Source organism: Pipistrellus hanaki, assembly GCF_964339955.1.
Source record: "Pipistrellus hanaki genome assembly, chromosome: 1".
Taxonomy (NCBI): domain Eukaryota; kingdom Metazoa; phylum Chordata; class Mammalia; order Chiroptera; family Vespertilionidae; genus Pipistrellus; species Pipistrellus hanaki.
This window is the reverse complement of record NC_140503.1, coordinates 50077393-50104240: the sequence shown is the minus strand read 5'-3', so window position 1 is coordinate 50104240 and position 26848 is coordinate 50077393. Positions and strand designations below refer to the sequence as shown.

At 38.6% G+C, this 26848-nt stretch overlaps 1 long non-coding RNA gene and 1 pseudogene across 2 annotated transcripts; one reads left to right on the top strand and one right to left on the bottom strand.

The window, feature by feature from the left end:
- Window positions 1-26398, top strand: LOC311620717. The gene is made up of 4 exons (XR_014794732.1): window positions 1-205; window positions 20264-20314; window positions 22586-22694; window positions 25443-26398. It is a non-coding gene; the product is annotated as an uncharacterized lncRNA (long non-coding RNA).
- Window positions 20221-22167, bottom strand: LOC311611933 (phosphatidylinositol N-acetylglucosaminyltransferase subunit C-like; annotated as a pseudogene). The gene is made up of 2 exons: window positions 22069-22167; window positions 20221-21904 (listed from the first exon to the last, which is right to left on the bottom strand). The product of its transcript is annotated as a phosphatidylinositol N-acetylglucosaminyltransferase subunit C-like (transcript).
- Window positions 26399-26848: the final 450 nt, after the last annotated feature.

Below are 26848 nucleotides of genomic sequence, written 5' to 3'. Positions count from 1 at the left end.
TGTCCTGGGCAGGTCAGAGAAGGACAGTGTGAGATTTCATGATGCTACTGAGAATAGCATGCAGTGTAAGACTTATAAATTGTTTATTTCTGGAATTTTCTATTTAATCTTTTCAGACTGCCATTGACTGAAGTAACAAAACCCATGGAAAGCAAAACCCCCGATAAGGGGGACTGCTGTATATAATTTCAACTATTAATAAAATGTAAGTAGTAACTTCACTTGCATTCTTTTGACAAAAGTCTCTAGCTAGATCAAATTGTTAGTGGGCAATGTTTACCTTGCTATTCAATATTTATCTTGGGTGTTCCTTAATTTCCATTTCCTGTTTCCTTTCTCAGTGTTCCCCTAGAAACGTTTTTTAAAGTGATATAACACAAAGATGGTAATGACAACTTACTTATTTTCAAAGAAACATAGACATGTTAAAAGAGGACATAGTAACACAAAGAAATAGCTACTGATGAAATTTTAGATATGCCTATAGATCAGAGATATATTTCAGGGCCTTCCTGAATCCACACTAATTTTTCCACAATGAAGCAGGCTGTGCTACAGACACACCGACATGAAAAATGGACTTGCAGAACTGCATAATGAGTATGTTTAGCTGAAGGAAGGGGAGTTCTTAGATCATAATCCCAGTAACAGCCAGGAACAACTATTTTCTTTCCAAATCTGAAACCTGTGGGAAAGATTGGAAGATAGAGAAGAGACTGATGGTTCTAATCATAGAATCAGAGGACATGAAGATATTGCATGCAACATACACAACCAGTAATAGACCAGACGGGCCCATGTGAGTGGTGCTGCTTTCTGATGCTATCCCATCACAATACAAAACAAACAAACAAACAAAAACCTAAACAAAACAAAAAACTAGATCACCTTCTTACACCACATATGAGAATAAACTAAAAATAGATTAAAGACTTAAATGTAAGACTTGAGACCATAAAAATCCTAGAAGACATAACAGTAAAATCTTGCACATTTCTAGGAGTAATATTTTTCTGATATATTGCCTCAGGCAAGAGAAACAAAAGAAAAAATAAACAAATAGGACTATATCCAACTAAAAAGTTTTTGCACAGCAAAGGAAACCATCAACAAAATGAAAAGACACCTTAACTGAATGGGAGAACATATTCACCAATACATCTGACAAGGGGTTAATATCAACATTTATAAGAGACTTATAAAAGTCAACAACACCAAAACACCCCAACAATTCAATTAAGAAATGGGCAAAGGACCTGAAAAGACACTTTTCCAACGAGGACATACAGATGGCCAAATAGACACATGAAAGGAAGCTCAAGGACACTAATCATCAGAAAATGCAAATTAAAACCACAATGGAATATCACCTCACTCTGTTAGAATGGTTATCATCAATAAATCAACAACAAGTATTGGTGAGGATGTGGAGGAAAAGGAACCCTTGTGCACTGTTGATGGGATGCAGATTGGTGCAGTCACTGTGGAAAGCAGTATGGAGTTTCCTCAAAAAATAAAAAATTGAATGGCCTTATAACCCAGCAATTCCTCTTAGGGAATACTGTATATCTGAAGAAACCTAAAACACTAATTTGAAAGAATATATACACACCTATGTTCATTGCAGCATTATGTACAATGGCTAAGATTTGGAAGCAGCCCAAGTGTCCATCAGTAGATGAATGGATTAAAAAGCTGTGGTACATTTACACAATGGAATACCACTCAGCCATAAAAAAAGGAAATCTTATCTTTTGCAACAGCATGGGTGGACCTGGAGAATATTATGCTAAGTGAAATAAGCCAGTCAAGAGATAGACCAGTACCATATGATTTCACTTATATGTGGAATTTATTTATTTTTATTTTTTAAAGTTTTTAAAAAAATATATTTTATTGAGTTTTTACAGAGAGGAAGAGAGAGGGATAGAGAGTTAGAAACATCGATGAGAGAGAATCATCAATCAGCTGCCTCTTGCACATCCCCTACTGGGGATGTGCCCACAACCAAGGTACATGCCCTTGACCGGAATCGAACCTGGGACCTTTTAGTCCGCAGGCCGACGCTCTATCCACTGAGCCAAACCGGTCTAGGCTATATGTGGAATTTTATGAACAAAATTAAGAAAGTAGAGACAGACTCATGGGTTCAGAGGACAAACTGTCAGAAGGGAGGGGGTTGGAGGCTGGGTGAGAAGGGTGAAGGGATTAAAAAAAGAATAAAAAGAAAGACTCATGGACACAGACAACAGTATGGTGATTGCCAGAGGGGTGGGTAGGGGTAGGGTGAAAAAGGTGAAAGAATTAAGAAATACAATTTGTTAGCTATAGAATAGTCACAAGGGGATGTAAAGTACAGCATAGGGAATATAGTGAATAATATTCTAATAACTCTGTATGGTATCAGATGAGTGTGAGATTTATCAGGAGGATTGCTTAGTAAGTTATATAATGTCTAATAACTGGCATATACACCTGAAACTAATATAATATTGCATGTCAACTGTAATAGAAAAATAAAAAATAAATGCAAACTAGGATTCCATATGAAACCCTAAACCACAAATAGATAGAAGGGCTGCCAAAAGCAATAAAAATAAAACAGGATGTGGGAGGATGCGAAAGGGAATACAAGTCCCCGAGAAAGCTGGCACAACCCCAAGATGAGGAGTGTGCCCAAGAGACAGGGCTAAAAATCCTCAGATGTCCTACAGGGACAGGGGTGTGGGGCAGTGACAAAAGCATCCATACATACACTCGTTTGGGTCTGAGAAGCAGTGATGACAGGACTGGAAAAGAACTCATAAAAAGCTGTATTTTAAGATACAGTCTGGCCAGCTGGTGTGGCTCAGTGGTTGAGCATCAACCTATGAACCAGGAGTCATGGTTGAGTTCCTGGTTAGGGCACATGTCCAGATTGCAGGCTCAATCCCCAGTAGGGGGCATGTAGGAGGCAGCCGATCACTTATTCTAATATGTTATCAGAGAACATCTAAAATAAAACACATCTATTGTAAGAACTGGCAATAAATAAATAGATAAAACTTCAAATATATAAATCTACAAAAGCTATTGCAGTTCTAAAAGGACCAACTAGCAACTTGCCTTGCCTGAGTTGCTCACATGCTGATGTGCAAGGACTGTTGTTTGAGGCAGAAGCTGTCCCATCAGATCTGTCATAAATCACAGCTTCTCACTTCTGCCAGGAAAGAACACCTTTGCTCAGTAATTAGAGTGTCAGCCCATGGACCAAAGGGTTGTGGGTTTGATTCCAAGTCAACAGCATATACCTGGGTTTCAGGTTCAGTCCCTGACCCCAGTTGGTCAGGGGCTTGTGCCTTTTCTCCCTCTTTCTCACCCTCTCTTTCTCCCTCCCTCCCTTCCATTATCGCTAAAAAAAAAAAAAAAAAAAAAAAAAAAAATTGATGGAAAAAATATCCTTGGGTGAGGATTAACAACAAAAAAGAACACGTTTATAGGTGGCATGTATGGAGATGAATGAACTGCAATACAGAAAATAAGGAAATGGAGTGGAAAGGAGACAATTGTAAAGTTGTGGGGAGAGGGGGGTGAAAGTACTAGTACCAATGATTTTGAGATATTTACATTGACTTTCCCCGTTTCCAGCTTATGCTACATATATTTTCAGAACTTGTCCCCATCTTTATTTTCAACAGGGCTCAATCATTTATTAGACATCATTTTTAGGATACAGGATGAAGTTAGTGGCTGAAGTTTGGCTTCACAAAGAGAGTTCAAGCCTCTTTCTATATGTAAATGTCTCTTCCTTCAGTCCCAGCACGGGGAAAAAAAAAAAAAGTAATCTCACCGAACCACTTGAGCATTCAAAAGGAATTCCAACCACTCACCTGGACACAAGCCAGAGGCTCATTTGTTCAAATCGAATATCCACCAACTAAATATATTTTCTCAGCATGGACAGCAACTACAGATTCATTTTGGCCGAAAGTAAAGATTATTGAATAAAAAAAAAAAATTAACAACAAAAAAACCCTATAGCTAAACCAATAACCCTAAAGATAAATGGCCAAAAAATATGAACAGTTTACATAAAGGGAAATATAAGTGGCTCTAAAACATATTAAAGATGTTCAATTTTATAATAAGAAAGGCAAATTAAACTGAAATATCATGGTTAACCCATCAAATTGGAAAATATCACAAAGCTTGGTAACACTATTTATTAGTGAGAGTGTTAAAATGCATTTTCATAAGTAACCAATAGGAACTTAAATTAGTATAACCTCTAAGTAAAGTAATTTAGCAACACTTATCAAAATTGTAAGCACATATGCTCTTAGAATAAATAATTCTACCTATAGGAATTTATCTTATTGATCACTTACATATGTGTAAAACGACCTATGTACAGGACAAGTCATTAGAGCATTATTTGTAATAGCAACAGACTGGAAACAACTTAAATGTTCACTAATGTTGAGCTGTTCAGATAATCTACGATTCACCAATTCAATGGAATACCATGCTGCTGAAAGATGGGTAAACTTATTATTGATAGGGTTTAATTCCAATACATAGTTTAGTGAAAAGAATGAAAGCTTTAAAATATTTAGAACATTATCATAAAAACTATATGTACATTTGCTCATATATACATTGAAGAATGTATAAGATGTTGGTAATATTAGTTACCTCTGAGGAGGGGAACTAGGTGGATGGATAGGAGTTAAAGGGAATGTATTGTATACTCTTGTACTTTCAGAATTTTGAAACATGAATCCATTACCTAGTTATACATACATACTTACATACATACATACACATACATTACACACACACATGAAAACAATGTATGATTCTGTTGTTTATGTCCAATATCTTCTCTGGAGAATCTATGCATCCCCACGGGTGGCTGAGGGAAGGGCCCTGCACTGCCTCTTCTTTAACCAACCACTTTTGTGTTACTATTTTCTTCTGAGTCTTATCCTATATATTCCCATGAGATCCTGAGTGAGAATAGTGTTTCCTTACAGCAGAGCTTTTAATATTTCAAATAATCCTCATGCTTATTCACAGGCAAACATTCAAAAATTCATACTTTAAACCGAAGTCTTCATTAACCTTTAATTATATGTTTATTAAATTTTCTATTTGTTTTAGTCTGCCAAATTAGAAATACTTCTCTTCTTTCATATTTTTCCCTTTGTAAAAAAAATCCTAACCCACAGACATGCTCTTATTGTCTTTAGAAAGAGAGGAAAGGAGAGGAAGAGAGAAGGAGGGAGGGAGAGATTAGAGAGAGAGAGAGAAAGAGAGAGAGAGAGAGAATCAATCTGTTGCCTCCTCTATGTGCTGAGACATCAAACCCACAACCTTTCAGTGTATGGGATGACACTTCAACCAACTGAACTACCTGGCCAGGGCCCTTTTCTTATATTTTAACTTTTCTATAACATTGAGAAATTCAGAACTATCAAAAACAAAAACTGGTAAAAATGATTAATACACACTGTTGTTTTCTATCAAAGCCAATATACAAATAATAATTACATTTAGTCATACTTTTTCAACTGTTTGCCTAAAGAAGGGGACCTTCAGGCATCTGAGCAGTCAGGGCTCTGAGGTTATGTGGCTTGCTCATGACTGCAAGTGGACTACAGAGGCTGTTTCAGAAACCAACAGGTAATCCTGCAGGGTGTTTCTAGGTTACTGCTCTAGCAAATTGGAGTGATATCTTGACCCCTTACATTAAAATATATATATATATAATCTTTCATGAAGTAGAGATTGTAGCCTTCTAATGAAATTTACTTATAATCTCCTCATGTCCTGTTCAGCCTGCACCAATGGCAAAGTGCCATTAGACCTGTCCAGGCTAAAGCCTATTTGACATTAAAACAAAAGTCTCCGTGTAAGTAGATTAGGGAGACAAAATGAAGCAAACCAGATTTCTAAACGAGAGGTCTTTAAGCATGGAATTTGCATATATTATTCCCTCCATGCAAGCATGCAGATATTGCTCAGAGAACTTTGACCTACCATGCTTTAAAAAAACCAAAAAATGGTTATAATATTAGTATCCACTTTTCCATCACTATTGCCAAAGGAATTTCAGGCCTCATTAGAGATTTTCACAGTAACTCCCTCTCCTCACTCTCTAATATCCTTTCTCTAAATGCTACTTGGAACTTCAAATGCATTTTAACACTCTCACTAATAAATGTTTTGCTTCCGGATGGCAAGTTTCTGCTTTATACAATCCTTGTCTATTTCTTTGTCGACACTTTTCCCTCTCAGCTTCTGGCTAAAAGAGTAACTTCCAGGTCTGGAAGTTAAATTGATAAAGGATTTTTAAAATTGATTGATTGAGAGAGAGAAATGGATTTGTTGTTCCACTTATTTATTCAGTCAGCAGAGCGAAATTTGATGAAGGGTTAAACACTGTAAAGAAGTAATGTACTGTATGTTGTACCCTATCAAATAGTTCTACCTCTACGAATTTATCCTATCTTTGTAAAACTATCAAATACCCTCTATTCCACTTGGCTGTAGCCATGTATGGTATCATAATTAAGTTGTTTAAGTGTGTTCATGTTCTACAATTAATCATCTGTTCTTTGAGTCGTATTGTTTTCCACCTTGATTTAACGTTTTTAAGTCTATGTAGGCATTTTGTTTATGAGAAAGTGTACTTTTTATTATCCATTGTTACCTTAAAAATTTACTCCATGGGCCGAAACCAGTTTGCTCAGTGGATAGGGCGTCGGTCTGCAGACTGAAAGGTCCCAGGTTCGATTCCGGTCAAGGGCATGTACATTGGTTGCAGGCACATCCTCGGTAGGAGGTGTGCAGGAGGCAGCTGGTCTATGATTCTCTCTCATCGATGTTTCTCTCTCATCGATGTTTCTAGCTATCTATCCCTCTCCCTTCCTCTCTGTGAAAAATCAATAAAATATATTAAAAAAAAGTTTACTCCGTGGGGGTCAGATAGAGTGGATGGTGTTTCTCTCAGACCTAGACTAACACTTGAGAAGGCCTCACCCCCTTTCTGACCACTCTGAGGTACTGGAAAGACCTGTGTCATTTTAAACATAGACGTGGTTTCAGTTTGGAAATTAGAATATCCATGTTTGGAAATAATCACAATTCTTAACTTCATTTAATGTTCAGACCTGCATATTATTAAAGCTGGGAAAATAAGTATTTTAATAGCCTTTGCAGATAATTGTGGATATGCTTCTTAGATACCATGTCAAAACTTTACAATTAAATTTTCAAAATGTTAGTTGCAATATGGAATCTCATACTGCTATATTAAAGTCCATTCACTTATCTTGAACTCTGAGTGGATCTTTAACCTAGGCATGATTTTTGGAATCTTTAACCATGCATTGATCATTTGAAGAATACTGAGTTTTGTAGATTTTCCAAATGCTGACGTATTTCAAAACGAAGCAAACCATGTTCTCAAACAAGGGATCGTTAAGAATGGAATTGGCATATTTTATTCCCTATATGGGATTTCATATATGGCATCCTACATATGGCATTTCAAATCATATCAGTTTCCTTCATCATAAATCTCATCAGAAAAATCTTTAAATATTGAGAAGCTATCCAAGTTCATGTTGGTATATACAAGTTTTCCAAAATTCTACTTTTTATGAAAGCTCAAATTTTATTATTGGCAACAAATACTTTCAATTGTTTTCCTTGAAATAACAGGTTCATGTCATTCATTTTGGGGGAAATGTCCACCATAAATGCAAATCTGACTAATCATAGATTGGCTATCAGGTGTTCTTTAAAGTAAAAATGATGTTCCATGAAAAAAAAAAAAAAAAAAAAAAAAAAGCTGCTAATTCAGCTCACAACTCAAATAACTGCCTAAATGTTTTTCCTTAGACCAGGATGCCATCTTGAAGTAAACACCTCTCCAAGGTCACAGATCAAGATCTTCATCCCCAACATAAAAACTTCATTCCTTTTGCCTTTCGGTGACTCGGTTTTTCTCTGTGTTAATGCAGGGGAAGCCACTGCTCCTTAACTCTGGCAACTATGGCCAAATCCACTTTAGGCCATAGCTGCACAACACAGGTCCCTAGATATCCTGCTAAGATGATTTTTTTAGATAATAGAATTGCTTTAGATTGTCAATTGGCTGAACAAGGAGGATCCTGTGCCATAGCAAATACCTCCTGCCGTACCAGATCAACACAGATAAGGTTTACAAATAAGGCACTTGGCTAAAAGAGATTGGTGCCCCTCCAGGCATTTTCTTTGGTTTGTTTGGTACCAGCTGGTCTGGTTCATAGGAGCCCTGGCTAAAGACTATGCTACAGTCTCTTGGTATTGTCCTCTCCACAGTCATCATTGTGGTCTCTCTGGTGCTCTCTCAAAGGTCTTATGAGCACGTTCACAGCCAGCAGATGGTCTCACTGCTCTTAGAGAAACAATCAAGATGAGCAGCAAAACACAGCTCTTCCACAGATCTGACATTACAACCTACAGATTTCTCATTGAGACAAGAGGAACGTAACTCTGATGGTGACTAAAAGTGGCACTAATACCCAATGTTTGCTCAATCTCTCATGTATGAGAGGATGACCTGAGGGGGGAATTGTTAAGGTAATTAAACAAGGAGGCCATAAGACAGAGGTGGCTCTAATGCCATGGTGACCCATGTAAACAAACCAAAACCTAAGCCTGTAAATGCCTCAAGGTTATGAAATCCAAACGCTAAGGACAACCAGTCACAAACAACACAAAGTCACACTTTATACTACCGTATAAGCAATCAAACAGTTCCTTACTTGATTCTGATTTTTTTTTTTTTTTTTAAATAGATGTCTCTCTCCCTAAGCTCCTCACAGTGGAGTGCTCCTAACTACTTCTGGCTTCACACTGCCTGATTTCAACTGATTTTTGCTCAAGTTAACTCTTAAAATTAAAAACAAAAAAAGAAAACAGAGAGCCCGGAAGTGAGGAGGAGCCCCATAATGAGCAGATGAACTGAGGGGAATGAAGCAACTATGTTTATCCATATTCAGAAATAATTATAATTCTTTACTTCATTGAATGTCCACACCTGCTTTCAATATAAGCACCAGTATACACATGCTGTATTAGTTTCCTGTTGCTGCTATAGCAAATTACAACTCATTGGCTTAAAGCAAACAAACTTATTTTCTTACAGTTCTGTAGGTCAGAAGTCCGTCATGGGTCTCAAGGGGCTAATCAAGGAGTTTGTAGGGCTGTGTTCCTTTCTAAAGGCCCCAGTGATGAATCTGTTTCCTTGCCTTTTCCAGCTTCTAGACGGTACCTGCATTCTTGGGCTCATGACCTCCTCCCCTATCTTCAAAGCCTGTAATATCACACCTCTCTGACCATACTTCATCATCACATCTCTCTCTGTCTGACTGCAGCTGGGGCAGGCTCTCTGATTTTAAGGACTTGAGATTAGATTGGGCCCACCTTGATAATCCAGGATAATTCCCCATCTCCAGGTTTGTAGCCAAATCACATCTGCAAAGTCCCTATCCCAGTTGTTCAAGCCAGCATCATCTCTCACCTACATCCCACCTGGAATTATTGGAATAGCTTTCTATTTGGTCTCCATTGTTCTAATCTTGCCTACTATAAATCATTATCTTCACAACAAAATCAAAAGTTGTATTATGTGCATTTTAAGTTTGATATAGTGGTTAGACAATCAATAGGGTTTCAAGTAGTCGTCTAGCACACAGATGAATCATCAGTCTGGAGCCCAGAGAGGGGTTTTGACTGGAGAGATTAGGAGACAAACCATTTAGACGGCATTTAGAACTAAAGGTGTGGAGAGAGAAAAAAAACAAACAAACCAAAGAAGGCAGTGTAGCTGGTGAAGAGGCTGAGAACTGAGCCCTCCTAGGGCATTTCAACAAGGAGTGAATTAGTTAAAGAATTCTAGTTTACCAGTGAAAATAGGAGGAAAACTAGGAGCTATAGCTTTCTAGAAGTCAAATGAAGGAAGTATTTTAGAAAAAATAAATTAATCAGCTTTATCAAATGCCACCAAAAAGTTGAACAATATGCAGACTGAACATGAGGACAGCTAATGAATTTAGAAAGACAAGAAAGAGTAGTGATCTCAACAAAAGCAGTTTGAGAGGAGGATTAGGTACCGACGCCTGAGTGCAGTGTGTGGCATCTGCGGAAATATATCACTCAGATCTGCTGCTGCAGGGAGCAGAGTTGACTGGCAGCCCCAACCACATCTACCACATATGCATAACAGGTGATAAAACTGAAGTTCAAGAGGCTTACGTGAGTCCTGGCCAGTGTTCTCAGTGGTTAGAGCATTCACCCACACATAAAAGGGTCAGGGGTTCGATTCCCAGTCAAGGGCACATACCTGGGTTGGAGGCACATGCAGGAGGCAACCGATCAATGTGTTTGTCTCTCTCCTTCCCTCCCTTCCACTCTCTCTAAAATATCAAAGGAAAAAATATCCTCCACTGAGGATTAACACACACACACACACACACACACACACACACTCTTACACAGCGTAAGTGAATTTCCAGGGTGTCCATGAGTAGGAAAGAGTAGAACTGAGAGTTTAAATTTTGTCTGCTGATTCCAACTCCAGCATTCACTTTATTACCACATCTTTCTGCCCAAAGGGGGTGATCACACCAGGAATGGGTGTCAGTGTAGGGACAATTGGAGTTCATATTTGGGAGCTCAGGTCTATTCAATAGACACAACCAGAGTTAAAAAAGAAACAGAATGCCATCGGACTGATATAATTCTGAAGACACTAGCTGTCAATACAGGATCCAAATGTATGGCAACAAAACACATGCTGGGATACATCCAGACCAGAACAAAAGGCTCAACGCTGACTGTAGAAGCAAATAGTTCCTGAGCCCCAAGAGAGAGCTGCAGGCATTTTTATAAGGCGCCACAATTAGGCTGTAGTTTGGAAGGGTATCATTAAGGGTTCCCAGTTAGCAGGGAGGTAGGCGTGTTAGAATTCAAAGATAACTTTAAGGTTCCTGTCACTGGAGAACAAATGGGTGCACTCAAATAGGAATATTAACAGAGGAACAGGGTGGGGAGAGGAGGTTGTGATAGAGGCAGATAACTAATTTTACTTCATATCTGGTGATTTCCGGGATGGGGAAGATTCCCTCTTGATCTAAGGGAACAATATATGAATGAGATAATGAAGAGGCAGAACTGGTGTCATTTCTATAAGTTATGAAAATGAGAGGGATAGAGAAAGGAGGCTTACGTAGGCCCTGGAAATCAGACAGGAACAGGTCTTTTTTTTCTTCCCCTCCTGAATTCTTTTATTACAGTGGTGAACAATACATTTTTCCTGACTTGTTTAAGCTTTAGATGTTCATTTTTCATCCATTTTTGCAAAAATAATTTCTGCTTTTTTTTCATTATAGGAACACAAATAGCAATAGTTCTCACTTCACATTACACAGCCTTCCAGTACATAAAAGCCCGTCAGTTTGACCAACCCATCTTTCTCCTTCTTCTCTTATCTCTCTCCCCTTCTCCTCCTCTCTTTTTTCTCCCCCTTTCATGCCCTTCCTCTCTGTCTCTGTTTCTGCCTCTCCTCCTCTCTTATAAGCATGTTCTAAAATGTATGTTAGCCCCATAGTTTTCTTCATAAACTCTATCTTCCGCATGAAAGGAGGATCAGTCATCACTGATGCATAGTGAAGGGCAAGAGAGAAAAACATCTCAAGGTTCCCCATAAAAGAGCAATTCTGCATTGATGGTTATAGACAGGAAACAATTGAGAGGAAGCTGACCTCTGCAACCTAGCTGTCCAAAGCTTTGTCTGGTCTTTCATTGGTGCTCCCTGTTTCAGAGCTCTAGGCAGGATGTATGAAGAATGACCAAAGAGAAGAACCAAAAGAAACAGAATGTATGTGCAAAAAAAAAAAGCATCCTTCAGTTCAGATTGTTCACTAACCATGTAAACATTTACTCTCACCCAGATCTCATCTCTGCTCCCCAAATATAATTGAAATCCCCTCACCCTCTGAACAGAAGAAACCTTCTCGCCATACAGGCAATCCCTATCTTTAGACACTCTGTATTTAGCTACCGCATTTATCTTAGGTTCTTCTACTTTAGATTTTATGCAGTTAACATCCATTGTCTTGATTTATTAGGTACTGAATTAATCACTTTCCATTTAACACCTACCCTCCACCCCCCACCCACGCTCCCCGTGCTCTGGATAAGCTTTCTTCTAGAGAATGCTACACAAGGACAGAGTCTTATTTAGCTCTGTGATCTGTCACAGAACAGAATCTCTCCCCCAAAAATGTAGGATGGATAGATGAATGAGTAGATGAATGGATGAATTACTTTCCCTTTATTCTCCATTCTCTACCGATTAGGGCCTTACCTCAAATGATCCCTCTTTCATGAAGCTATTCTTGAGTTTATCCCCCAGATATTCACCCTCAGTTATTTGAACGCTTAAGGACTTTGTCTTAGGACACTTATATTATCCCGTTTTGTATTTTTGTTTTACCATCTTCTGTTTTGTGTTTGTTTTAGTCTTCCATAGAGAGGGCCTTTTGTCTCATTCATCTTTATATTTCCTGTTGTACCTCGCACAGAACTTACATACAGTATATGATCAATAAATATTTTTAATGTAATTTAAACTAGAGTAATTTCATTTTCATAATACCAAGACAGGCAGAACTGACATTATTATCATCATTTTATTGATTAAGAGACGGAGGTTTAGAGAAGTTAATTACAATCACCCAACTGGCCACAGTCACCCAATTGGCCAAAAACCCGACCAGCAGGAGGGCACCGGACTAAAGAAGAACCAGCTTTTACCAGTACCTTGTCCTGACTCTGTATGCATTAAACAGATGTGCTTTTAAACAGCCTTTAAAAGGAACATGCTGGGTCATAAAAAACAAAAAACTTCTGCATGTAGGATAGAATAAGGTCTTTAAATATACTTTCCTGCTTTGATCTTTCTTTTAGTAGGGCATATGTCATATTTTCCTTTTAATTAGTATACATCCATCACCATACACCATCTTACCCAGATGTCTGATGTGTCTAAAGTCTGTTCTCACATCCTAATGTCACTATTGCCCACCTTGTCCAAGCCCCATTGCCTTAGAATTACATAATTGCTGAGATCGATCCTTTCTTTGCTCTCTCTGCCATATGGGTCCCTCCACCTTCCAGTCAATTCTCCATGGCAATGCTAACAACATGTTTTTAAGAGACTGTTGTCTACATACTGCCAGTACCACCCTCAATATTTTTTAATGGCTCTCCTCTGATTTCAGAATAAGATAAAAATCTTCATCCTGAAATTTAATATTCTCACAACCTTGTCACCCATCTCATTTCCAGCCTTTTCTTTCACTTCTCCTCAAAGGAGCCTTCCGTTCTGCGAGTTCAGATTCTCCACACGTGACGCGTGTTTCCTCCCCTCTTACTCATCCCATTTCTCCTACTTCAAATGTCTTCTCCTTTTTTCATCTTTTACCTAAATGCTATATTATCTTCAAAGCAAGCTCAAAAGCTATGTTCATGCTACAGTTTTACCATATATAATACATCATCCTTTGGTAATCATTCTTGCCTCTGTATTCCTTTAACATTTTCTACATGTTACTTGACTATCTTTTAAGGCACATATATTCACTGATAAATCTTTAACTCATCCCAAATTAAAACCCTCTACCCATTAATAATTCTCCACTACTCCACCCCCTTTAGCCACTTTGTTGTTGTTGTTTTTTTAACAAAGTTTTTAAAAATATATATTTTATTGATCTTTTACAGAGAGGAAGGTAGAGGCATAGAGAGTTAGAAACATTGATGAGAGAGAGAAATTGATCAGCTGCCTCCTGCACACCTCCTACTGGGGATGTGCCCCGCAATCAGGGTACATGCCCTTGACCAGAATCAAACCTGGGACCTTTCAGTCCGCAGGCCGACGCTCTATCCACTGAGCTAAACCGGTTTTGGCTGGGTTTTTTTTGTTTTTTTGTTTTTTAATTTCTATGACTATAATATACACTATGGTTGAGAAACTCTGATTTATAGGTTAGTACACCCACCCTTAGCTCTAGCCTGCTGTACCACTGAGGCTTAGAAATCATTGTTGACTGCTCTGGGCCAAAGGTAGTGACATTCTGTGGTATTTTGATAGCAAGCTTTCCTAAAATTTTCAGTGGGGCAGTTGACTGTGTACCTGGCACCTCAAGTTTCTGGTGTTATGCGTGTCTCTCTCTCTCTCTCTCTCTCTCTCTCTCTCTCTCTCTCTTTCTCTCTCTCTCTCTCTCAATATATATATTTTTGTGTGTGTGTGTGTGTTCACTTGAGGGACTCAAGCTCTGTTTGCAGTTTACTCTCTGGGTTTTGTCCCCTATTTGTCAGGGTTTTGGTCCTGAACATGTTTAGCTCTACTTTAAAAAAAAAAAAAAAAAAAATCTAAAAAAATTTCTGAAATGACTTGGATTTGCATCTTAATGGCCACCTTCTCCAGTTAATATTCATTTTTGGAAAAGTGGTTGAAGCTTTTTAAAATTAATTTTATTTTTGTGTAGTAGTCATTCTACATCATTCATTGCCCACAGGGTGTCCGTCAAGTGGCCAATTATGAATTTAAAGAAATTGTATGGGACTGAGCATTTTAGAAGGCACTACATATTCTATAGTGAGAAAAGTGAACAAATATTAAGTTTTCAGTTTCAGAATAACGAACTGTAATTTTTTAGCTGCTGTAATATTTAGAATTATGGTTTTAGTCAATGATCTTTTTTTTCTTTTTCTTTTTCTTTTTAAATAAATCTTTATTGTTCATATTATTACAAATGTTCCTCATTTTTTCCCCTCCATTGCTCCCCTCCACCAGGTTCCCCTCTGCCCTTCCCCCACCCCCCATTGTCCTCATCCTTAGGTGCACAGTTTTTGTTCAGGCTCTTCCCGCACCCCCACTCCCCTTTTCCCCAAGAATCGTCAGTCCACTCCCCTTCCATACCTCTGATTCTATTATATTCACTAGTTAATATTGTTCATCAGGTTTTTTTAATTCCCTTGGCTTTTAGTTTCACTTGTTGATAGTATTTGTTGATCATAATTTTTATCTATATCTTCTTCCTCTTCCTAAAGAACCCCTTTCAGCAATTCATATAATTCTGGTTTGGTGGTGATGAATTCCTTTAGCTTTCTTTTATTTGTGAAGCTCTTTATCTGGCCTTCGATTCTGAGTGATAGCTTTGCTGGGTAGAGTATTTTTGGCTGTAGGTTCTTGCTATTCATCACCTTGAATATTTCTTGCCATTCCCGTCTGGCCTGCATGGTTTCTGTTGAGAAATCAGCTGACAATCATATGGCTGCTCCTTTATAGGTAACTACCTGCTTTTCTCTTGCTGCTTTTAATATTCTCTTTGTCTTTGCTCTTGGAATTTTAATTATGATGTGTCTTGGTGTGGTCCTCTTTGGATTCCTTTTGTTTGGGGTTCTGTGTGCTTCCTGGACTTATAAGTCTATTTCTTTCCCCAGGTGGGGGGAGTTTTCTGTCACTATTTCTTCCAGTATTCTTTCGGTATCTTGCTCTTTCTCTTCTTCTGGGACCCCCATAATTCTGATGTTGGTTCACTTGAAGTTGTCCCAGAGGTTTCTTACACTATCTTCAACTTTATGGATTCTCTTAACTTCTTGCTTCTGTGGAGGAGTGTCCTCTGGCTCTTTGTGTTCCAAATCTGTGACTTAATTCTTGCAATCTTCCATTCTGTTTTTAGGACTCTGTATAATATTTTTTATTTCAGACAATGTATTCTTTATTTCTAGTTGATCCCTTTTCATATCCTCATAGGTCTCATTTATTTTATCAGCCTTTTCTAGAAAATTCTTGAAAAACCTTATAAGCTTGGTTTTGAACTCTCTATCCAGTCGCTTCTTGTTTTCCATTTCTTTTGTTTGTGATCTATTTCCTTGTCTCGGCATTTTCACAGCTTCCCTGAGTTGGTAGGGTGGCTTTGTGTGCTAAGATGTCCTATATGGTTGAGTGGGTTAGCCTCCCAGTTACCTGAGGTGGACAGTCGTGGTGTAACCCTTTGTGGGCTGTGTGTGCAGTCTTGTTGTTAAGCCTTGCTTGTTTTGGTATCACTGGGAAGCGTTGATCTCCAAGCCAATTGGTTATGAGGATCAGAAGTGTCTCAGCTAGGAGGATTTCTGTATTCTGCTTGGATGGGGCAGAGTCTCAGGGTGGCACAGACAAGCTTTGGTGAATCTCGCAAGATTGGTTGCAGGCACGCGCACCTCTTTGGTATAGGTGCAGAGAAGCTTTGGATTCCTGCTGTTCCTCCCTAGGAGAGTCCTATCCGTGGCCACTGGAAGGGCTTCTGTGCTGCGCTTGGATGGGGCGGAGTCTCGGGTGGTGCAGACAAGCTTTGGTCAGCCTCTCCCTATGAGGGTTTGGTTTCTGAGTCCCGCAGTAATGGCCGCTGGCTTCACACACCTCCGAGAGATCTCTGCCCACTGCCTGACAGTCTGGCCTCTCCCTGTCTGGGGCCGTCTATCAGCGCAATAGGGTGGTTCTGTTTTCTTCCCGAACAAGAAAGCCAGCTGCACATTAGCTGTCCTCCCTCTCAGCCCACAGGGAGTAAGCCAGTAGTGAACTCGGCGCGCCCTCTCCGCCCTCCTCAAACAAGTTAGTAGTGCAGTCGGGTGGCCGCCTTTTTCGGGCACACAGTTCTCTGCACCTTCACAGTTCCTGAGGTTCAGCGTGCCTTCTCTCTCCTTCCCAGATGGTAGAGCCTCCTCTCAGCCAGCCGTCCGGCACTTCAGGGCGATGTTTCTCCTGTTTTCCAGTTCTAAATTCAAATTTGTTGTGATAGACTGCATTCAGGTGTCTACCCTATGCCGCCATTTTGGTTTCTCTCAATGATCTTCTATGGTAATGTATAACTTGATGTGGATGAGGATAAATATAGCAGGGTGAAATAGATTTTCTTAACATTTTGAAAATATAATGCCAAAGCCTACTTTCTCTCACGTTTGAAATCGAGGCAACACCATGGATGAAAGGAAAGTAGAGAACAAAAAGGAGTGATGAGCAAGGTGCTAATATTTGGACATTTTATCATTCATTTACTTACTGAACACCTGCTATCATGTCCATAGTAGATACTAAGACAGGTTCAAAAATAAAAGCACATGGTTCTACCATCAGGAGTTTACAATCTAATATGTAAGAGACAAAATAAGCAGTTAACAAAGTAAAATTAAATGCAAAGAAAGAGTGTGATATGAGAGAGGTAGAAATCAAGAAGAAAAAGGAAGACCCACTTCTATTGTGTGAATCAGGAAAGACTTGGTAGTAGAAATAAAATTTTAGCAAAGTTTCTGACAGCAGATAAGATTTGCACATGTCATTGACGTAGGAAGGTCTATCCAATGTTCAGAAATAGTATTAACAAAAGGAAAGATAGACAGAGCCTGGATGGGACACAATTACTCTATAAATAGCTAGAGACAAGCACAGATTGGGGGCTTCCCTCACTAGACTACAGGAAACCATTAATGTTTCTATCCAGAGGAGTGTCATAATTAGAGTTGTGTTTCAGGTAAACGAATTTGACCACAGCGTGATGGTTGAATTGGAATAGGGAAGTTTAGAGACAGGGATAATGCAACATCAGATTGCCTTTTAAAGTTCACACCCTTACTCTTACATGAGTGACAGCCTGATAAAGTAGAAAAATCACTAGACTTGAAGTCAGAAAGCATTCTCTGGCTACACCTCTTATGAGCTGCGACCTGGGGCATATTATTTAATATCTGTACCATCAGGTTTTCTAAGTGAAATTAACACCTATCCTGTAGAATTACTTTGGTAAATGAGATGAGCCCCAAAACACAATGCCTTGCACATAAATGCTCAATGCATGTTTGTTTTCCTTCTTTTCTGCCTCATTCAGATTTTAAAGATGTTTATTTCTATGACTATCTGTTACTATTGCTTGAGTTAGTGAACACCCACATAGTTCATTTCCATATTACAGAGGATGCTAAATCTCTGACACTAAAGGCAACATTACATCACATCTGCATTTGGGAGAATAAAGTTACAATCAGGAAATGAACAGGAACTTCGGGTTCTCAAAATAGTCTGAGTTGATTCAACATTCATTTAACCCATGTTTCTAGAGTCCCTGCATGGGCCTGTGACCTTGCAAGAAGACACAAAGTAGACACAACTTCGTCCCGCTCTGAGGAAGTTCATAGTCAAGTGTCAGAGACATATCAATATACAAATAATTTTAAAGGTTTATGATATGTGCTAGAAGTTTATACAAAGTATTATGGGAACACAAAAGAAGGCATAACTATTTAATGTAAAGCTTCACCAGGAAGCAGTCCCTTCAGACAAATCCTGGAGTGTTGCAGTCCATCTGCTACGCAGGAGGAAGAACATACCAGGCAGTGGAAATAGGTATAAAAACATAAAGAAGGGAGGAATTGCATTTGGCTGCATTTAACTGAAAATTAAAAATAACAATGGTTTGCTTGGCTGGCATGGCTCAGTGATTGAGCATCAACCTGTGAACTGGAAGATCTTGGATTGGTTCCCAGTCAGGGCACATGCCCAGGTTGTGGGCTCGATCCCCAGTGTGGGGCGTGCAGGAGGCAGTCAATCAATGATTCACTCTCATCATTGATGTTTCTATCTCTCCCTCACCTCTCCTCTCTAAAATAAAAAAATATATTTTTTAAAAAAATAACAGTGGTTTAAACACAGGTGAAATTTATTTTTCCTACATATTAGGAAATGCTGGCCATGCTTAGTGACTCAAAGATGTTAGGCCCTAGGTCTTTGAAATTCTTTTGTGATGTATTCCAAAGGAAGCTGAGAGATAAAGGTTTTCTTATTTTATTTTTTTTAAAGCTGGATACAAATTTACCCCAACAAAATAAAAATCCTGTTAAAAGGAAGAAAGGGAAGATGATAGAAAACTAATGGTCTTTGCTGTGGCATTTTTAGGGGGTTGCAAATGGAGTAGGTCAGTGGTCGGCAAACCGCGGCTCGCAAGCCACTTGCAGCTCTTTGGCCCCTTGAGTGTTCTAATGCCACTTCTTCAAAATAGACTCGCCCAGGCCGAAAACCGACTTCTGTGCACGTGCCACGAAGTTTCAATTGCACTGTCTGTGTGCCCACACGTGGTATTTTGTGGAAGAGCCACACTCAAGGGGCCAAAGAGCTGCATGTGGCTCTCGAGCCTCAGTTTGCTGACCACTGGTGTAGGTGGATGATGGCACTTCAGATAAGACTAATAGATCAGGCTAGAAATGCAATCAGAACCGAACCAAGGGAGGAACTAAAAGTTTATTTGTACAATTTTTCTTTTCCGTGAGAAAATATGTCCCACGTTCCATGATGAGATATTAGGAACATGTGGCTGGTTACAGACACAGCAGTAGGAAAGGCAAGTTCTTTATTCCCATCGCATTTTGGCCAGTCAATTGATTAGAAACCTCCCAAATGCTATGAATGTCGCCAGGGGCAGGGTTCCAGCAGGAAAGACTGGTTGTTTCACACGAGCTGCATAAGATGCTCTTTTCTCCCAGCTGTGTTAATGATGGAAGTCACTGCTGCCAGTAACATTTCTTTTTCTTCTGTCCTTCTATTTCTTTTTCTTCTTTTATACCAGTGTGTGGCCGGTGACTTCATTTCTTCTCCCTCTTAATGAGCTTTCAACAAGATTCCACAACCCTGACTGCAAGCCAGGCAGAGCCATAGTTAGGCTCCACGGTTTCTGAGACTTAATTTTGTTTATATATTTTTCAACTTTCCATCATTCTGTGTGCATCATAGCGACCAGTCATTCTGCCGTTCAGTCAATTTGCATATTAGCCTTTTATTATATAGGATACTGCATTTCACTTTTGGCACTATGCTTTTTATTTTTCCTAGAGTCAGTAATTGCCTGTGTTTTCTTTTCCTATTTGCTAAGTATTTATGGAGCTGAACCCAAACCTTCCAGTAGAACTATAAAACCTAAATCAGTACAAATACATCAGGTTTTTTTTTTCATTTGTTTTCTTTCTTTCTTTCTTTCTTTTTTTTTTTTTTCAATATTCCTTTTAGAGTTTTAGAGTCCTCCATAACATCACTGGAATCTGAGTCTAGCTTTGTTTCCATCTTGGAAAGTCCTTTCACCTCTTTTCTATCTTGGATCTTGTGTTTCCTGAATCCCAATATTCTTTATTTGTTTTTCAGCCTCAATGAAGTATATACTTAAGTAACTTCCTGAAGAACATTGCATGAAAGGTAAGTTTTTTGTGCTCATAGACAACTGAAAATGCTTTTATTACAAATTACCCTCACTGGATTAGTAGTTTGTCTCAGTTAAGAATTTGACATTGCAAATAATTTTCCTCCAGAATTTTGTAGGCCATCTTCCATTGTTTTTTGCTTCCAGAATTGCTGTTGACATATCTGCCATTCTGATCTTAAAATTTTGTGTGTTATCTGGTTTGTTTGTATGGTATTTTTTTTTCTCTTTAAAATTTTTTTTATGCCTGGGGGTCTGAAATTCCACAATGGTATGACTTGGTATCTGTCTTTATTCATTCAGTGTGCTGGCCACTTGTTATGGTTTTTATGTTCTTTTAGTTTAGGAACTTGTGTCCTTTCGTTCTAGGTAAATTTTGTGTTTCTGTGATCATTGCTGTCCTCCACTGTTATTCAGCTATTGGCTCTCTTGGACTGTTACTCTTACTATCTTCTTGTATTTTCTTTCCTCTTCTTTTTTTATATGTTGTTATTTTTTAATAATTAGATACCACATCACTTCATTTGTTATAGTGAGTAATAAATGGGAGACAATTATCCATGAGGGCCCAGAAAGCTTTTCCATCCTCCAATAACAGAAAGGATAAGGCTCTTCACAACCCACGCCTTTGTGTTTTGATCTCTGTTCTCCCACCCACATCAGTCTGCTGCTTCCAGAATGGAGCTCTGCCTTCAAATCTTATTCGCGTTGGGAGGCTGGTCCATCAGCTTGTCTTGACAACAAAATGGAGGTTTCTGACTTAACTGAGAACCCTGGACAAGTCTTTGACCCCAGCCTTATCCCAAGGCCCATGAATGTTTTTTTTTTTTTTTTAAAGCTGCAGGTGAATGAGGTAGAAAAGGCAGAGACAGGAGATGGATACCGGCAGAAGGGCAGAGGATGGCTCCCACACACTAATGGACAGCAGGCCTCTCAGACGCAAAAGAAAAAATTAAGTGACTCCCACATAGCTGTGAGAAGTACATGTCGTCAGTTTCTTCTGTAACATGAGCCACAGTGAAAAAATCTGGATGGCAAATGTCACCATGATGAAGGCATGTAGGAACCCAGGCAGGCATGAGGCAAGGCAGAAAGAAGCAAAAATGGCCATGTTCAAGGACAGCATGCTGGACACAATGGCAGCACTGGTGCCCTGGTCTAAGAGGGTGAGGTGGCCGAAGGGCATGAAGACTGCCATGGCATAGATGGTGGCAGTGCTGCAAGACCGTCACCACTGGGGAAATCTCATATGTAAAAGTAATAAAGTCAGTCGGTTTACCCACTTCTCCTCAGTCCTTCAGTGAGATCAAACAAAGCATAGCCAATCAGTGAAGAAGTCAGTTGGTCCCAAAAAGCCAATGGCAGTGGTAAGGGGAGGTTGGGGCAGATGACCCTTGTCCATATACTACAAAAAAAAAACAAAAAAAAAAAAACACCACACAGACACTACATAGCTGCTTATCACCAGGCTGGATTCAAATACCACAACCCAATATTGATATTTCCCAGCATATTTCTCAGAGCTTTTCCAGGAGCCATTGGTCCACGTAGTTATCAGGAAAGGGCTGTTGCTCATACAAGACCTTCTGTTGCCAAGAGTTAACTACCGGTTAGACACATTATCCTTTCCCTCCAACTCAGGCCAGTTCAATTTCCCTGTAGAAATCAACGTGGTTCTTTTTCTTCATAAAGTTTTGAAAGAAGACCTCTCTGGAAATTACAAGCTGTGCTGTGGTTGATACATGCTCACCTTCCCCTGCTTTCCAAGGCAGCCACCCGGCTGGGTCTGCAGCAGATGAGTTTCTGCTCTGAGGCAGGAGAGCACAGCACAGCCAAATTCCTGCCGCATGACTGACAGGGGTGGTGGGTGGCCTTCTCCTTCCGCTTTCCCATTGCTTGCTTTTTTATTGTTTTCTGAGACATTTCCTCCACTATCCTCCAATGCTTGTCCTGAGTTTTTCCATGGCTGTTTATTATCCACAAAATGTCTTTTCTTTCCTTTCTTTTTTTTGGTTATTTCTTAAATAAAAGGGAATTCTTTTGTGTGTCATAGAAACTGAAGCTATTAATGACTATTTATTTATTTATTTGCTTCTCCAGGTGTTGTTTCTGAGGGCTTATTTTCTTTTCATGTGTGTGTGTGTGTGTGTGTGTGTGTGTGTGTGTTGTTTGGGTTCACTTTTGTTTGTTTTGTAATTTCTTTGTTTTGGTTTCTTGGTCAGTAGCATTCCTCAAATATCTGATCATTTTCTCTGATCTTATTTAAGGAATCACTAAAAACCTGATTTGACTAGATGCTCTGTGTGCCTGAGCGACCCTTGCTGACTGATGGGTTCTCTGCTATAAAATACACGGGGCCAAAGGACATAACTGCAAGTACGTTCTCTTAAGTTGGTCAGTTTTGCTAGAGGAGAATCCTCCATTCTCTTGGTTATGGGATAGAGACCTGACTACCAGCTTAGTGTGTAGTCTTACGCATGTACATGTATATATATATATATATATTTTTATTTTCACATATGAGATCATACTTTACATAATGTTTTCTACAATGTGTTTTCATCTGACAATATATTTAAGCTATCTTACCATGTCTATGTACATAGCAATAAACAGGAATATAAAACGGATGCCTAGAATTTCATATAATATATGAACCACAACTTACTTAAATTATTTACAATTGATGGGCATTTGGGGATTAGTTTTTATAATATAACAACATTGCAGTTGTATCTCCCTCTTTCTGTACTTGTGTAAAGAATATCTTTTCAATAAATTTTTAGAAGTATAATGGCTTAATCAAAGTAAGTAAATATGAAAAATTGTATCATTTTTGCCAAATTACTCTCCAAAAACAATATATCAATTCATAGTACTACCAATGGTGTGTAAGAGTACCTGCTTACATATATTCTTGACAATTCTGGATATCGTCCACCATTTTCAACTTTACATTTTTTTAAAAATTTTATTGATTATGGTATCACATAATGGTCCTCATCCCCCCATTCCCATTCCAAACCCCTCCCCACATATGTCCCCACCCCCCGTTGTCCATGGCCACTGGCTAGGCCCATATGCATGCACATAAGTCCTTTGGTTGATCTCTTCCCTTTACCCCCACTCTCCCCTACTTTCCCTCTGAGGTTTGAGAGTCTGATTGCTGCTTCTCTTTCTCTGGGTCTGTTTTTGTTCATCAGTTTATGTTGTTCATTATTTCCTCTAGATGTGTGAGATCATGTGATCCAAGAAATACCCTTGTAAGAACCTACACTGAGACAAGCCATAATGGTTATGCTGAGAGGCAAATGAATCAGTCTGTATGTAGTGAGTTCCTTTCTGGGCCAACAGTTCTTTTGAGTCCCAATTTCAATGTCAAACAGTTCCTTATGTGTATATGTCAGCCATGATATTTCAGATCTGGTTGGTGGACAAATAGTGGTGATGCAGGTCTGACCGTCTCTGGTTTGGTCCTGGGCATCCTTCAGCAACACACAGCTGCTGTATGGTGAGGCGTCGTCAGCGTCTTCCATCAACTTTACATTTTAAAACAAGATTTTTAAATGTATACCTAGTTCCAGTTACAATATATATTCTTTAATTATTATTGAGGTTAAATAATTTTTACTATTTGTATTACCCATGTGCATTTATCTTAATATGAACTTTTCCTTTAAATTCTTTGTACATTTTTCTATTGGGTTATTAGTCATTTTTTTATTGAATGGTTCAATTTTTCTGTACAATGAAGAAATTAGGCCTTTGCTCTATTATTTGCTCTGTTTGACTTTAAAAAATCTCTTTCTAGTTTTATTGTTTTCCTAATGGAAATTTTAAATTTATGTATATTTTTTACTTTATGGCTTGAGTTTTATGTGAATCTTTGAAGAGCCTTCCTTATTCTGAGATGATTTTAAAAAAAGCATTCCCTATGTTTTAGTAAGTGTTTCATACTGGTTTTTATTATACTGAGGCACCATATTTTATTTAAACAATCCTCTATTATTAGATCTTTATGTTGTTTTCCATTTTCTGAAGGTCACGTACTCTTGTTTTGTCTTGGACTCCCTCAGAAACTGAAAAACAATAGGTCTATGTATTGTTTACAGAGTCTTTATGTGAATAAGTAAATGTTTTTCTCCTCTGCTTTCAATAATCTCAACTAGTTTAACCATATTTCATCATTCCATTTTGGGGTTCATTTTTGTGACTTCTCTCAGAATGTCTCTGCCATTCCACGTGTACAGTAAAATGCCAGTGCCCAAACTTGGCATAATACTTGAAGGGCGTGACCAATTCTAAGTTTAGCAGAGGGCTACTTTCCTAGCTCTTGGATGTCACAGACCTATTAATATATTTCACTATCACAGTTAGCTTTATAAAAACAGCCACACCATATTGCTGACTCATTCTCAGCCGGTGGTCCCAGGCTATCAAGTCCATAAGACTAGAAGCAATGTCTACCTGTTAGGTGGAAGAAAAAAGGCTCAGAAGGATCCTGGAGTTTATAAACACTGGGCAAAGATGAAACTTAGGAAGAAATAAAAAGTTTTACATTTAATGTTGTGTGTTTTTTAAATCCTGAGTACAGGATAGGGATGATTTCACTTAATACACTAGACCATTTTAGTTTACTGTAAACTTAATATCAGCAACAATGTGAAACAGCTGCCAAAAGTTTAATGCATTTTTGACAGGAAAAAAAATTTATGTCTGACTGTTCACAGACTTTCTCCTCCTTCCTTCAGTCAAGGGGAGTTCTTTCTTGGCAAGGTCAGTTGCTTGGTCTTTTTAAGAGATTGGTGGAGGGGGTACAAGGAAAGAAATTTAATCAAACCTCTTTAGGGAAAAAAAAATCTATTGGAAAAGTTGGGGAGATGCTGAGGACAAGAAGAGGTACTAAGACAGGCAAAGCCATAAGCACTGGCTAAGAAAGAGTTTGGAAAGTCTATAAAAAAAGAGGAAGAAATTGGATTAGCTGCTGTGCTGTGACAGGGAGGCTTTTTAGATGAGGAAAGGGGTTTTAAAGGAAGTGTTGTCATGTGTTATGAATATCGAGTCACTTTGTGTGTGTTCTAGGAGACTTAAGTAAAATTTAAACATTTTTCCATTTATTTTTAGATGTCTGAAATGTGTGTCGTTGGGGAGAACGTTGAACCAAGAAACTGTGGCAACAGAATATCTGATCTGTCTACAGTGTACAACAGCTTATGTCCCATAAACAGAGCTATGGTGTTCACCAGAATAAGGATGACATATCATGTCATTTGGTCATCTTCAGCCCTGGGTATCACATTTTTACAAGCTCTGGGTATCACATTTTGCTAGGGCTGCCATAACCAAGTACCACAGAATGGGTGGCTTAAACAACAGAAATCTATTTTCTCACAATTCTGAAGTCTAGAAGTCCAAGATCAAGGGGTTGATAAGATTGTTTTCCTCTGAGGAATCCTTCCTATTGTCTTCCCAAGGTCCTCCCTTTGTGTCTCTGTGTTTATGGTATCTCCTCTTTTATGAGACGAGTCATATTGGATTAAAGCCCACCATAATGGATTCATTTGAACTTAATTACTTCATTAAGACCTTATTTGCAAATACAGTTATATTTTGAGGTATGAGGTTAAGACTTCAACAAGGATACACAATTCAGATTCAATCACAGGACAACTGATCAATTCAATCTTTATTCTCATTTTAAGATCCCCTTGAATTTTATTACTGGTTTTTCAGCACTCTTACCCAAGTTCTTATAATCTATAAACAACCAAAATAGTCTCAACTTCTTCATCAAATTATTATTAAAATTAGTAAATTTGCCTGGCTGATATCGATACATATTATTTCTACTCTGTTCAAAAGTTTTTAGAATGTGGTAGTTTGTTAGATATGTACAAAATGATACCTAAGTTGGTCCTTTGCATATTATATATGTAATATGTAAACACACACACACACACACACACACACACACACACACACAGAGAGAGAGAGACAAAAACAAAACAACAATTTCCTTTTCTGCAAAAGCAAGTGGGTCAGGAAATCTGCAGTCTCTTCCAGTCCCGAAATCTTACAATTCTGGCTCAAGGATAATAAAAGTATAATATGTTGTTAAATATAGCTTTTAAATATTGGATATGTGTTATAAATAATGGGCATGTAGGAGAGGTCGAGATCAAGTTAAGAACTGTAAAAGGTTTTCTTAAAATTTGAATGGACAATCTAAAATATCTCAGAGGAGAATCCTTTAAGCCTGATTGCTAACCTAGAGGTAGGCCTTCAGAATCATAATAACTTTTTATTTTAATCTTTATTGTTGAAAGATTACGTATGTTCTCCTTTCCCCCCAAATTAACCTCTTCCAGCCTGCTCCTGTCCTCCCCGCTCCAGGCCTTCACCACCCTGATGTCCGTGTTCACAGGTTATGCATATATGCGTACAAAAGGGTTGATCTCTTCCTACCCACGGTCCCCTGCCTTCCCTCTGAGGTTCAGCAGTCTGTTCCTGCTTCTAGGGCTCTGGGTCTA